Source organism: Phlebotomus papatasi, chromosome 1 (genome assembly GCF_024763615.1).
Source record: "Phlebotomus papatasi isolate M1 chromosome 1, Ppap_2.1, whole genome shotgun sequence".
NCBI classification, from domain to species: domain Eukaryota; kingdom Metazoa; phylum Arthropoda; class Insecta; order Diptera; family Psychodidae; genus Phlebotomus; species Phlebotomus papatasi.
This window is the reverse complement of record NC_077222.1, coordinates 25,213,335-25,227,318: the sequence shown is the minus strand read 5'-3', so window position 1 is coordinate 25,227,318 and position 13,984 is coordinate 25,213,335. Positions and strand designations below refer to the sequence as shown.

Sequence of the window (13,984 nt, the reverse complement as noted above, 5' to 3'; positions counted from 1 at the left end):
CTGATTAATAAGGTCTTAGACAAGTTAGCCCATATGGCTAAGCCTTAGGACTCAAATCGACTCAGATTTATTTAGCTTGAGAATATTGAGCGTGTAAGATTTGGCAGTAAAGGATTAGATAAACAAAATTTAACAAAAGACCACGAATAGATTATCCTAAGCCTTCAAATATTGTCGAGGATCAGTCTGAGTCTAAAAAGATCCTTACGGTCCAAAGGCAAAGATAAGGAATTATGTGAATAAAAATTATGTTAAGGATCTCGAAAAGATGATCCGAGACCCTCAGTGTATTTTGCTTGGTTTGTGATATACCTTTACTGCCAAATTTTACAGGCTTTTTCCAGGGTATCAGTCCGAGTCGATTTGGATTCTTAGGTCTGAAGCCCGTATAAGGCTTCAGCCGAAAGACAATTTAGTAGAAAAGAAAAATGATGTAATTTTTTTTAAATTTATTTATTCATTTACTAACTTCCTATAAAAGTGCTTAGGTTGCGTCTGCCGTCAACTTACCGTAAATGCCTTTGATACTCCCTGTTCGTAAGCTTTTCTTTACATCTAGAATTTAAGGATGGTATTTACCGATCCGATCTACCAGGGGGGAATTCTGTAACCCTGTGAAGTGATCACCTGTTAAAATTAAAATTAGTGAACGCTTCACTAAAGTGATCGCAAAAGGGATTCTGTAACTTGCGATAGCTTTACGTGAATGGATCGCTTTTAGGTTATGTTTCACTTGTCAATTTTTCGGTGAAGATGATGTTATCACTCGGTGAAGCCAATGAAATTTTTTTTCATACTCAGCTTGAAAAACAGCACTACATCATTTCTAATACTCAATTCTAATGTTTTCCATTGTTATTTGGTTCAAAAATTGATGAAAATCTTAAATTTAATAAAATTTTCAACACACTTCCCCTTTCTGCTTCACGCAAAGTTACAGAATAACTTTTCTAGCAGTCGTGAAGAGAAGCCCGTGAACCTTTCACTAGTGAATCGTTCACTAGTGAAACGTTCACAGAGTTAGATAATTCCTACCCAGGTCTGATCGGTAAAGACCATCTTTAAATTCTAGAAATTAAGAAAAGCTTACGAACAGGGGAGTGTCAAAGTCACCCGCAGGGGACAAAGTCACCCGCACCTACGGTACCATTATCGGTTTCCTCAGGGCTATTGTAAAACCGGTGTTCATTGTTTAATCATTATTTTTATTATGATTTCTACGTTAGCCGTTTCCTGGCTAATCCTCAAGTCTATATAGATCCTTAGGACTACAACATTATAACATTGTCTTTTACGTGTTTCATGTTATTTCTAATATATTTAATTTCGAGTATTTTGTAGTAAAAATCTTAAAGTCAAATTTAAAATTTTAATTTTCAAAAATTTAATTTTCGAAAACGATTTTTTTTGAAAATTCGATTTTAAAGTTTACCGATTTAATTAGTTATTCTTATGTAATTAAAATCGTTCTTATGTTCTCTAATTTTTCTTTATTTTTCTTTATATTTTATTTTCTTTTACTATTCAAAAGATATTATTGTCAGTTACGCTATGAAAACTTCTAATTATGAAAATGAAAGGTCCAAAGTTGTTTTTAGATGGTTAAACGATGAAACAAATTAAACAAAGTCGTAATGAGTCATTATGTTATGAAGGATTGTAGCGTGACGTTCACATGTTTCATTTGCGGAACTGAAGATAAAAATCAAAAACTAAGAAACGAAGTTTTAACCATTTTATGCATCGATTGAAGGGTCTTGCATTCATCTTTATTTCAAAATTAGAGCAAAATCCATGGTATTGGCTATGAGACATTTATAATATTTTAGGGGACTAAAACCATGCTACCTCCCTACTCTAATTCTCATCGGGTGACTTTAAATTCCGGTGTCAATTGCTATAAATGGGACACAAGAATATCATATAAAATGATCTAATTTGCCGTCCACGGAGTTATGACAGAAGAATTGCACATAAACCATCTGTTGAGCTTCTTATTCACCGTGCTACCACCTTCAACATTGTGAGCCTATTACTCCTTTTTGCTTTCGTGATCCTCCCCACAATTTTAAATTTATGACACTCCATTAAATCCAGCGTCTCTCCGATCGATGCCCTTCACGCCCTCCATGGAGTTTTATATACTGCATATAATATGGCTTATGGTATCCACTTCCATGTTGACAGATTGTTAAATTAAATTGTTGACATCACTTTCATCGTTAAAATTTGAAGACGTTGACAGATGATTTGTTCTCAATTTGATACTTTCACACGCAACATAGCCTTTTAAATTTTAAAGAGCCTCTCGCGATCGCATTTGATCTATGATATGTCCAAACATCTATTTATATTTTCTGTTCAATTAATTTACTTTCACAGATTTTTTTTTCCAACACCAATTAAAAGTGATTCAGATCGGGCATAATGAATAGTGAACTTTTCAATTTATCACTATCAAAAGTAGTTCAATTTTGGTAGACAAAAAACAGCCTGAGATCAATGAAATCTTAATGAGTTCATGCGAAAGACGTTGATGCTTTCGCAACGAGGAAAGTGGTTTTGGGCAATTGGTATTTTTTTTTTGTTAAAGCTCGATGATTAAATGTATTGGTATTTGTATGTAAAGGACAGGAAGTAAAAAAAAAATAAAAATTTCCACAAAATATTGAATGCCAACGGCACGCGGTGTTCCCAAGCGGTCCCCCATCCAAGTACTAACCGCGCCCGATGCTGCTTGACTTCGGTGATCAGACGAGAACCGGTATATTCAGCATGGTATGGTCGTTGGCAAAAGCTCTTTATTCTGGTTACATCTTAAGCTAATTCGTCAATTTTTTGGTCAATTGAAAATCAATTAAAAATCTATCAAAGCGTACGAAGTACTTTGGAATTGATAACAAGTGACATGTTTCCATCTAACAGGGTGTCCCTAAATCATATAAACACTTTTAAAGTTTCTTAAATTCCTCCTCATAAACATTGCTTGTCTTATTTCTGGAAGTGGAGCATTATTTGCTAATTTATAGTTCATCAAGTAATATGCTTTATCAGAAAAAATAGGCAGATAAAAGCCGTCTAATTTTAACCAGTGATAAGGTGTTGTAATCTTAGAAATTGATGTACCCAATGTACCGCATGTACAGCATCTTTATACTTAGTGATCATGCATCGGTGGTTCAGTGGTAGAATGCTCGCCTGCCACGCGGGCGGCCCGGGTTGGATTCCCGGCCGATGCAAGATCCTTTTTTTTTAGTCTCAAAGACTTTTACAAAAACATTATTTTATGCTTTGTTCAGGGTGCTGAACGCCTCGGGCGTATTAGTTGATTCAACAATACAATTATTAACTCCAACAACTCCATGAATCAAACCAAGCGAAAATCGTGGAATTCTATTACTTATGGTAAAATTTTTTCAATTCTTTTTAATGGGATTCACTCTGACACATTTGGGATTGGATTTAAGGATATGGTATTGATTAGGGAAGAAAAATTGTAGAGAAGAAAAATTGCTATTAATAATTCCTATTGAGATACGGTTTTGACTTTCTCTATTTCATTAATTCAACTGTGTAATGCGATATAGAATAAATCCCACTATAGGGTAAACAGGGTAAAGTCAATCCCAAAATGTTTCTTTTTCAATTGAATAAGTTTTTAAAAATATTGTAATCACAAAAGCTTCTGAACTGTTGAATTAACAATTTTGTTTTGACTTTAAATGAATGGGATTCACTCTATCACATTTGGGATAGGATTTCAAGATATTGAATTGATTTTAGGCCTTTTTATTCAACTTAAGAATGTAGTAGAATAAATTCCACTATGTGGTAATGGAGGAAAAGGCAATCCCAAAATCTTTATTTTTACAAATGGGATTCACTCTGTCACATTCAAGATCATTTTAATGTTATGGGATTGACTTTACGCAATTTTATTCAACTTCAGAATTTGATAAAATGAATCCTACTATAGAGTAAAGAGGGAAAAGTCAATCCCAAAATTTTTCTTTTTCCAGTTCTATAAGTTAAGAAGGATTTATTCACTTTCAAAACCTCCTATAATTGGGACAACGGTTCAATGGACAAAATCCTTATTTACTTCAAACAACTGGGATTCACTCTGTCACATTCAGGATTATTTTAAAGCTATGGGATTGGTTTTACGCAAAAATATACCACTCCAGAATTTGATGAAATAAATCCCACAATACAGTAAAGAGGGTAAAGCCAATCCTTATCACTAAGCACTAATCTATAAACTTGTAGAGAATCTCTTCGATTCTAAAAGCTTCTGTAAATGGGATTAGTTGCATTGACAAAATTCTTATTTATTTCAAACGATTGGGATTCACTCAGTCACATTTGGGATTATTATAAGCTTATGGGATTGACTTTACGAAATTTTATTCAACTAAAGATTTTGATAAAATAAATTTTACTATGGAGTACAGAGGAAAAGTCAATCCCAAAACTTTTCTTAGTCTAATCTGTATTGTTGATAGAAATCTTTACGATTCTAAAAGCTTCTGTAAGTGGGATTTGTTGAACAGACGGTTCTTCTTTTTTTATTTTAACGAATGGTATTCACTTAGTGACATTTGGGATTGGTTTTTAGGGTATGGGATTGACTTTATGCCATTTTATTTAACTATTGAATGTGACAAAATAGTGAAACAGTCAATCCCAAAACGTTTCTTGATTCAAGCTATTGAATTATTGCCTTTCTTCAATCCCAAAAATTCCTGTTAATGGGATTAATATTATGTAGAATGAAGAATTTATTTCCTATGTGTTAGTTAATATAGTCTAGCCAAGGAAGTACTTAGACGATCTTTTCATTCTACATGAAAATTTCATACAATACCACTTTCTTTTTAAAACAGCTTGGTAATAAATATAAATGAATGAATAAATCATTCAAATCATCACTGTAAGCATAATGCTATAACTTTCAACTTAAAATTATAATGAGGAACGTTGAATAAGACATAATAATTTTCCTTACGGTATTCTTAAAACTCATTATAATTTTCTATGCAATCAAGTTATTATTTTTTAATACTTGCAGCTCGATTATTATTATTCTACCTGAAAATTTTTACATTTTCATTATATTTCTTTTATTTTATTGGCTATAAAATTCGAAAATAAAGAAAAATTTAAATTTTGAACACTCATTAATTTTTTTTCTTGAAAGTATAACTAATTTTAATAAATTAAAAAGGAAGGTTCTAAAATAAAATTAGTAATACATTTAAATTTTGAAGTGAGATAATTAATCTTGAGCTATTTTGTCTTCCTATTTCTGTGACCTGCTCTGCGACACACTATTCTAAATTAAATTCCTTAATTAAAAGAAATTTTAGGTCTTGCAATTTAAGACAGTTTTCATATCAAACCTGCATGTTCTTTCAATTTCACAGATTTCACGTTTTCTCAGCTCATAAAATTTTCACATCAAAATAAGGAAGAAAATTTATTGAGGCAAATATTCTCCAAGGCACATCACGAATTCTGATCATTTCCCTAAATGCGCAAAATTGAAAGTGCAAGATGATTGATTTTACCAAGATAAGAATTCCAATTAAATGAATCAGCCTTGGTAATCACAATTGAATGATCTGAAAGCTTTGCACATCGCTTCCTCTTTGCAATGCTGATGCTTGGGTGATTCTTGCAGATGATCACCGTGTGATTGAGCACGATCAAGAGCGATCGTGAGAAATGAAAGTAATCGCTTGATTTGCTGGCAAAAGACACAAGATTTTCTGCGTTAAAGATCACAGAGAGTAGCACAATGTCCCAGGGATTGATTGAAGATCTAGCGACAATTTGAATTGCTGAGTTACGTTTATTCAAGTGTTGATACTTTTTGTTGGTCTTTTGTGCATCAGAAGTGGGTTATGCTCTTTCGCCGGCGGCATTTCTTTATCACTTTGGTGACTGCAACAGACTTTATACCCAATTGCCAATGTGATGTGTTGATTGTCATGAGAAGAAAGACTTTCTTTCTGACCCTTCCCGGCCTTTTTTTCAACCCAACGTGCGTTGTTTGGCTACTTTCGCGCCTAAAATGCGCGTCGCCGGGGAATTGTTTGCTCAGCAAGTTGTGGGTCAGTCTCTGGCCACTGAAGAAGAGAAAACAGCCGTTTGATGAGAAAAAGCAGTGGCAAAGGAAAATTCGGAGTATGCTCGGAATTAGGGTTTCCGAATGTTCAAAGCTGGAGTTTCCCCATGAGAAAGACATTCGATGTTCGATGACTGATTTCGAAAACCGAAGACACGGTATTTTTGTTTCACGTTTCGTTCACATGGAGGATGAATTCTTGGTCCCCGAATTTTGAAAATCAAAGAAATTAAGTTCATAATATACCTGAAGGGGAATTCTGTAACGCTCTGGCAATGTCATATGACAAATTGGGTTCGAATCTTAGGAGAGCTTTTTTCGAAAATGCGATTCTGTAGCTGTGATATTGCCATTTCAGCTCACGTGGCATTGTCAGAAGTCACATATTTGAGATTTCTGGCAATTCAAATGACAATAAATTTAGTTAAACAAATCAACCAAGACGCACTGTATTTTCATAAAATCATCAAGTAAAGGGATTGCATTAAAAATTCAATGAATTGCATTTTCGGCATTTTCGAACTCATATGATATGACAAAAAAAGCTCGATTGGCATTTTCAGGTTTCGAACTCACGCGTGACAATGCCACGAAAATTACAGAATTCCCCTATTGGACCATTATTAAACCTCTTTATAATCACTGGGTTTTGTAAATTCGAAATTGAGTTCGAATTTATCGGACCTCAATGACATTCTGTACAAATAGACAGCTATTTTCCATTTAGCCGAGACACTTTCGCATAATTAAATTTCGGTTTACGTACCGTTTAAGTAATCCTACAATATCCGTTCACTGGGTAAATTAAATTAAAAAACCTTTTTAAAATAGTAAACTTCAATCAAATCAATGGATATCACAAATATGATTCGTAGGGGGAGGTGGGGCTACTTTGAGGTGTGGGGCTAGATTGTTATACGATTTTTTCGTATGTTTCTAATGGAACCTGGGTTTTAACATGATGCAATTTGGATAGACAAAATAATTGTAAGGCCCAGCTTCATTTAGAAATAGGCGAAAAAGTCGTATAATAATCTAGCCCCACAGATCAAAGTAGCATCACCTCCCCCTATCACCCCCTATCACAATTAGAACATTGATCCATTAACTTTTCACTGAACATTTAAATCTTCAGATATTTTGTTTGCACTAAATTATGAATAAATAAAATATTTAATAGAATGACTTGATCGATAATAATTCAAGTGAAGTAAACTTTGCCTTTAATATTTGATAAAGTTCATTGGAAAATGCTAAATTTTGATTCATACCAGAGTTTCTCTTTTGACTTCACTATCAATATTTATGATAGACATGTGATGGATACATTAAATATACCCTAAAAGTATAGGTAGTATATGTATGAACTCTAAAACAAAACAATATAAAGTATAAATATTTTTTTTTGCTGTGAAATTTCAAAAACGGTTTTCTCAAGAACGAAATATTCCAGTAAAATGTGGAAATAGAGAAGTTTAAAAAAGGTCTTATACCGTGTTTTTTTGACTAGAAATATTCCAGTGCCGAAAATTTCGATATCGAGGTTTTCGGAAACGAACTGAACTGAGTACTAAATGTGTGATTCTGAAATATTTATTTTTGAATTGAAGTTTGGTTGATGAAATTTTTGGGAACTCATTAAACAGTCAAGTAGGGTAGAATATCCTGATTCAGGACCTGATCCTGATCCAAATAGGGGTACTGAATTAAAACATCCCAAATAGCAATTTTGAGTAAGATTACCGTTGGTTGGATGTATATATTCTGGATTCCAAAATCGGATCCTATGACGGTCGTAGTAGAAAACAATAGAAAATGTGAAGAATTGTTGAGAAAATAGTGTCTACGGTGGTAGTGCAATACAAGGTTGTGAAGTGCACTTAACGTTTTCATTCAAAGTGTATACGTTGATTTGGTACTTTATGCGGTAGAGAAGGACGACAAATGCATTGTTTTTTGCGCGTCATTTTTTGAACGGAAAAAGACTGTCGTTTGGAGTCGGTTTTGTTACTGCATGACAGAGTAAACTTTAGAACCGTTAAATAACGATAATATTACTAATTTAATCCTGAGTAATGCTGTGACCAAAATACGACACGAATTCGACTAATTTTTAAGATTCCAATTAGGAGTAATCTTTTTGACCATTTCTTATACACCAAAAACCAGTCATTTTTGTGTCAGAGGAATTTTTTGTGGATTGGGATATCAATGTGAATAGAATTTAGATTTATCTGGAGCGCAAAGAATCAGGTAATAAGAAACAATGTAAAAATACCGAAAGACAAAATCTTAAAATCCAAAAACCCAGATAGGGCCAAAATCTGAAAACCAAAATCTAGAATTCTCAAAAGCTCTTGTCATGTCATAGTTACTCCCGCGATAGCACCTGCGCTTTCTTAAGGCAAAGGGATTTTTTTTGTGTTTTAGAATATTATTCCATACATTATCCTCCATATAATTTCGTCCTTCACAAGATTTGAAACATTTGAGATTTTGGTTTTCGGAATTTTGGATTTCGAGATTTTAATGTTTAGTATTTTGGATTTCGGGCTTTTGGCTGCCACAGAGATTGTGGTAGTGCTTGACCAGAGGAGCCTGGAATTATGTTACCAGTTGAGGTGATTTTGATCCAAGCACTGGATACGGTGTAAACTACGGGTCGGGATTTCTTCAATTCGAAGGACTGGTAGGAAATGGGCTCCTCTTAAAGCAACCAGCCGCCACACATTTTAGCACTAAGCCAGACACCTCCGATAGACCCAATTTCACACGTCTTACTTTTCCGATGTTCTAGACCGGACAGACTTTCTCAGTTGTCGAACTGATCGGTACAATGACAAAGACCCAGAAGGCAATGATACCGCAACGGCTTAGAAGCGGCCCAGGAACGGATTACAATAGTAACTTTTATAACATTCTTTTTGCAAACCTATACCAACTCATTGGGAATAGGTTTAAAATGGTATGTTGTTTAAACAAGGTTTATTTAAACTGATTCACAAAAAATATGTTTTAACAGCTCTTGAACAAATACTGATGTATGAGTTCAGGATGACCCAAAACCGATAATATCCTTAACCATTTGATTTGGTCAGTATGAAAAACGAATGATGTCAATACAAAATCATTTTCAAAACTTCCGAATGGCAATGTTAAACCAAATTATGGGAAACAGAGTCTATAATTATGCAGGTAAATTGAGAGCCACCGATTATACATAATTGCTTTCTCTTTGAGTTCGAGCAATGATACTGAGAAGCACTTGTTCGGAGTTTTTCTTAAGCAGGTCTCTGGGTACCTTTTCTTTGTAGTACACTTTACCAAAGAAAAACGGAGAAAGTGACTTTAGTGGGTCAGTAAGAGAATGAGTGAGAGAGACTTTTATTATTTTGTATCCATAGTTTATCCATTTCAATTTCACGATCACTGTGCATGGTGCATCGCAAATGAAGGTGTTAAGACGATGCCTCTCACTCGCCTTCGACGAGCATCTCAACAATGTTATTTTGAAAAATCATTTGCTTGAGTGAATGAGAGATCTCTGTGATGAGATAATCGCTACAATGGGCAAAGTGTGTTAAGATTGCCAAGAGCCCTGGGTACTAGGGCTTCCGCCAACGTGAGGTGATTTATAGGTCTTCTGGACGCTAGTGGGGAGTCCTATAATCATGAAGGGTCATCGCACAGTCAGTTTCTTTGGTTCCCAGCATCACAAATCGCATTCTGCAATCTCTTCAGTCCCCCCTCCCCAAGATCCCATTTGATACCCAAGGATATACACTTCGGCCTCATTCCTGGACCAGCTAATTTTGTATCTCTTTTTCTAAGCCCCCGATGACGTGTACTGAATTTCTCACTAAGCTTTGAATCATTTGGGGCTTGGCTACAAACTTCTTTCTCTTGCTCAATCGAAAAAAAGAAGTTTTTACTACATGTGCTTGCATTCAGGTTTTTCCGTCTGTTTGCTCTTTTCCGTTGTCCAACCATAAACTAATTCAACGATGGAGAGTTTACACAAACACAACTCCAGCATTTTCGAATCATAATGTTATTTTTCTTCGTACAATTTTGCCATCAGAAGTAGGTCAAACACTGACGACAACGATGCAGTGGAATAGCCATAAGGTCAAAAAACCTTTTGAAAATAACTTTGCTGCATACTTTTGCATCTCTCCAGCATCAGCATTTAAGTTTAAAACGTGTATTTGAGAAGCTTGTTTATTTTGCCCGCGCTTTTTACAAGAAAATCAGTTCTTTTTTTTTATACATCTTGTTCCCAAAATGAGATTCAAAATATCTTACAAGCTCGGGCGACGGGAACAAAAAGAAGCAGCTGAATGAAAAATATACACAATTTAATATCCTCTGACAAGAGGAGGAAAAACAATATGCCAGGTTTTCTTGAGAGTGGGTGAGTGGATGAAAAACTGCGATCCTACATTTGTTTATACTTTCACCCAAGCAAAAGAGCTTTTATCCAAGGGGGTAATCATTTTCAAAAAGGATTGAAGAGAATTTCTTAAAGGTTCAAAGAGGTTATGTTGCAGAGTGAGGTTATGGTATAAAAGAGTATAACCATTGTTTTTGGATCTCCAAAGACAATGGTATAACCTAGGCCAATTGTTTTTTTGGAATGAGCCATATGGAGCCATACTTGTTAACTCAGGTTACAAGTAATCTTGATATAATACCTATGTAAAATTGTATTGATTATTTACAAGTTTAGAAAGTCGAATTAATTTAGAATAGAACAAATTGACTTAAAATTAAATTTAAGTGGCTTTATATACTACATTTTATTTAAATACAAAAGAACCAATTTAAGCCGTGCAATATTTTAAACTATAAGTAAAATTCGAAAATTAAATGAAAAACTTTTTTTCTTGAACATTGTTTCGAATTTGTTTAATGTTTATAAACTTCAAAAGAACGTAACTAGCGGAAGATTTCAGGTTTTGCACAGACTCTAGTTTCGAACACTTCATATTTTTTCCATATTCTTTTGAATCTGACCTTTTTTTCAGGAAATGTGTGATTTAAGACTAGCTGTTAAAATGCACTGCTTTATATCAAATTCATTGAGGAATATGGAAAAATATGAAGTGTTCGAAGCTAAGTTGTGTACAAAGCTTGAAGCCTTCCCTATTTCAGCCGTGCTTTTGTTAGTGCACAAATATCTCGACAATTTTTTTTTCTCGTAGTAATACGAATACGTTATTTAAACTTTATAACACAAAAAGTTTTACGATTTTATTAAGTGAACAAACAATTACCACAATTTCACTGAATATTGACGTAAAAATTACTTAACTTTTCTTCCATCCTTTTGCCTTTTTTTTTGAAAAATGTACTTCTTTAACGTTTTCTTATTTTGACTTATTTTAAGTTCTAAAATAACATTCCTTAAACAAGAAAGAGGTTACATTAAAGAAAAAATATGGTTTTTCTTTATGTAAAAGAAGCGCAAGAGGAATCGACATTGAATACAGGATCGTCAGTGAAAGATAAAAGAATTTGTTTTAAATTTTCAAATTAAAAATCATTTTATTCTCGACTGACGATCCCACCCACATTGTAAATCATTCTAGCGCTTCCTCTTAGCTTGTCTTGTGTAAATTCTAACAGTACTGATCTCTAGGATCTTGAGAAACTTCATAATGAGCCTCATTTTCTTTTTATTTCAAATTGCTTAATGCGGAAATTTTTTGGTTATCTCAAGCATAATAGGTAACCCTAAAAACTTATATCATTATTGTAAATCTGTAGCCTTTAAAATTCAACGATCACCAATTTAATCATCCCACGGGCCCCACGGTGGTAAACTGCTAAAAAAAATACATTCTGTCGTTTCAGTTGCATTTTCTAAAAAAAAGAACCCTTCAGATTTCAAGTTTAAGGAGAAAATTGCAGGTTATGTACGTTAGGCTTAACCTCTTCAACAAATAAGTGAATTAAACCCAATGCTTTAAAAGTTTATTTCAATTTGAAGAGATGTTTAATGTTTTTCAGTTAAAGCCTGTACATGTTGAGAGCAATTTTCATCAAAAATTTTTTATTTTGAATGAAAACGTTTGCCCTTCTATAAGTGAAAACTTCTAAAATCCGTAAAAGATGCGATTTTTGTCGAAAAGTCCTACCAATAATATGTAGAGGACTTTAGGAAAACATAACCTATTTTTGACAATTATATTTATTTAAATTTCTAACAACAATCTATTATCTTTCTAAACGAATCAAGATAGATTTATTAAGATTATATACCTAGGTGAATGATGTAGTCTGAAACATAACCTCACATTACATATTAATAAAAAAAACTCCAATAAGTTTCTACATTATGAAAAAATCCTTAAAGATCGTTGAATATGATGGAATATTTTGCAAGTATTTCAGTGTAGTTCTCATGAAGTTCTAAGAATATTGTAAGGGCACTGACAATCCCCAATGACATACCCTTTAATGCTTCTTCAGTGTTTTCTGTCTCCCACACATGTCAATGACTTTCAATGTTGGGTGATTGAAAATTGTCTCACATCGGATTGTCGTTTGGTTAAACTGAAGAAAAAAAAATCTGAGATTCATGTGCCAGGTGAGAGAAGGAATAACGAAGAGGAGACGAAGAGTGACACTAATAAAACTGATTTGTGATTGTAATGAGATACACTGGAGAAATGTCTTCATTTACAGTTCATATGCCCAAGTCTCGTGCACAATTTTTCCGAAAGACAATGAACAGCAGAGAAAGATAAGAAAAAGGTGTCAACAAGACCAAAGAGCTCTTAACTCTTTTGGATTGTGGCATAGAATACAAAAGATGAACTATTCCCATGAATTATCAGAACAATTCTTTTCAATTGTATCTCATTTGAGGCTGCTCACAACGTCCCCTTCTAATGAGAGATTGAAGAAGATAACCACAAAAAGTCATCATAATCGAGTTAAAAATTTCACAATAAATCCTCCAATTGAATTGAATTTCAATCACATCATAAAATAAATATCTTTCATTGTTGCGAAAATGCACTATAATAATAAATTGGATTTATTCTAACAATTTATTCCCATTCATCTATCCTGCTCCACATTTCGATTCATCTAGCATCTCTTGTTTTTGCATTTTATTGAATGATATCCCCTCCTTTACAGGAAATCCCCCCCCCCATCAATGGGGGCTCCACTTTCCTACCAAATCCACCAACTTATATAGAATTAATGTTTTAAAATATGGATTTGTGTTACATAATTCCTTCAGCTCGAGTGTTAATTCATTCTTCGCCATCAATTTATTTTGAGCCAAATGCACAGATTCTATTTCACAAACATTTCCAAGTGGAATGGGAAGATTTTTTCCCAACGCTCTTTGGTATTTCCTACTGGTTGATGGAACTTTCTGAATGCCCCATTTATCTCGTTGTGAAGGTACTTTGAGATGAAATGGCATGCAATTGAGATTGAAAACATCTCGAAAGAATGTTAAATTTATTGCAACTTTTAGTGATTGATTTCTCTCTTCTTTCCAGGTAATTTCGCCATTGGATAACACAGTTCGTATTGCAATAGACTTCCATTCAGGTAACTTTATTGGATTTGTAATAACATAAAAAAAGGAAATAAAAACCGTTCGTCGTTACTCATATTTGAATTTAAACCGCCGAAATTTTACGAAGTTACCCGAAAGCTTATGCGGTGGTTTTAATGATAAAACCAGTAAAACCTGTGGAATAAATTAAAAAATTACTAATAGATTGTCAGACTCCTCTACGAGAGAGGATGGTCACTCAAATCTATTTTTTCTTTGTGAATACCCATGTAGCAAAAACTAGTCCTAATGGCTTCGGCACACCATCAGGA

At 33.8% G+C, this 13,984-nt stretch overlaps 2 non-coding genes across 2 annotated transcripts; one reads left to right on the top strand and one right to left on the bottom strand.

Annotated features, from left to right (window-relative positions):
- Positions 1 to 2,673: 2,673 nt before the first annotated feature.
- Positions 2,674 to 2,792, bottom strand: LOC129800135 (5S ribosomal RNA). Its single transcript, XR_008751607.1, has one exon. It is a non-coding gene; the product is annotated as a 5S ribosomal RNA (ribosomal RNA).
- Positions 2,793 to 3,168: 376 nt separating this feature from the next.
- On the top strand, positions 3,169 to 3,239 carry Trnag-gcc (transfer RNA glycine (anticodon GCC)). The gene has a single exon. It is a non-coding gene; the product is annotated as a tRNA-Gly (tRNA).
- Positions 3,240 to 13,984: the final 10,745 nt, after the last annotated feature.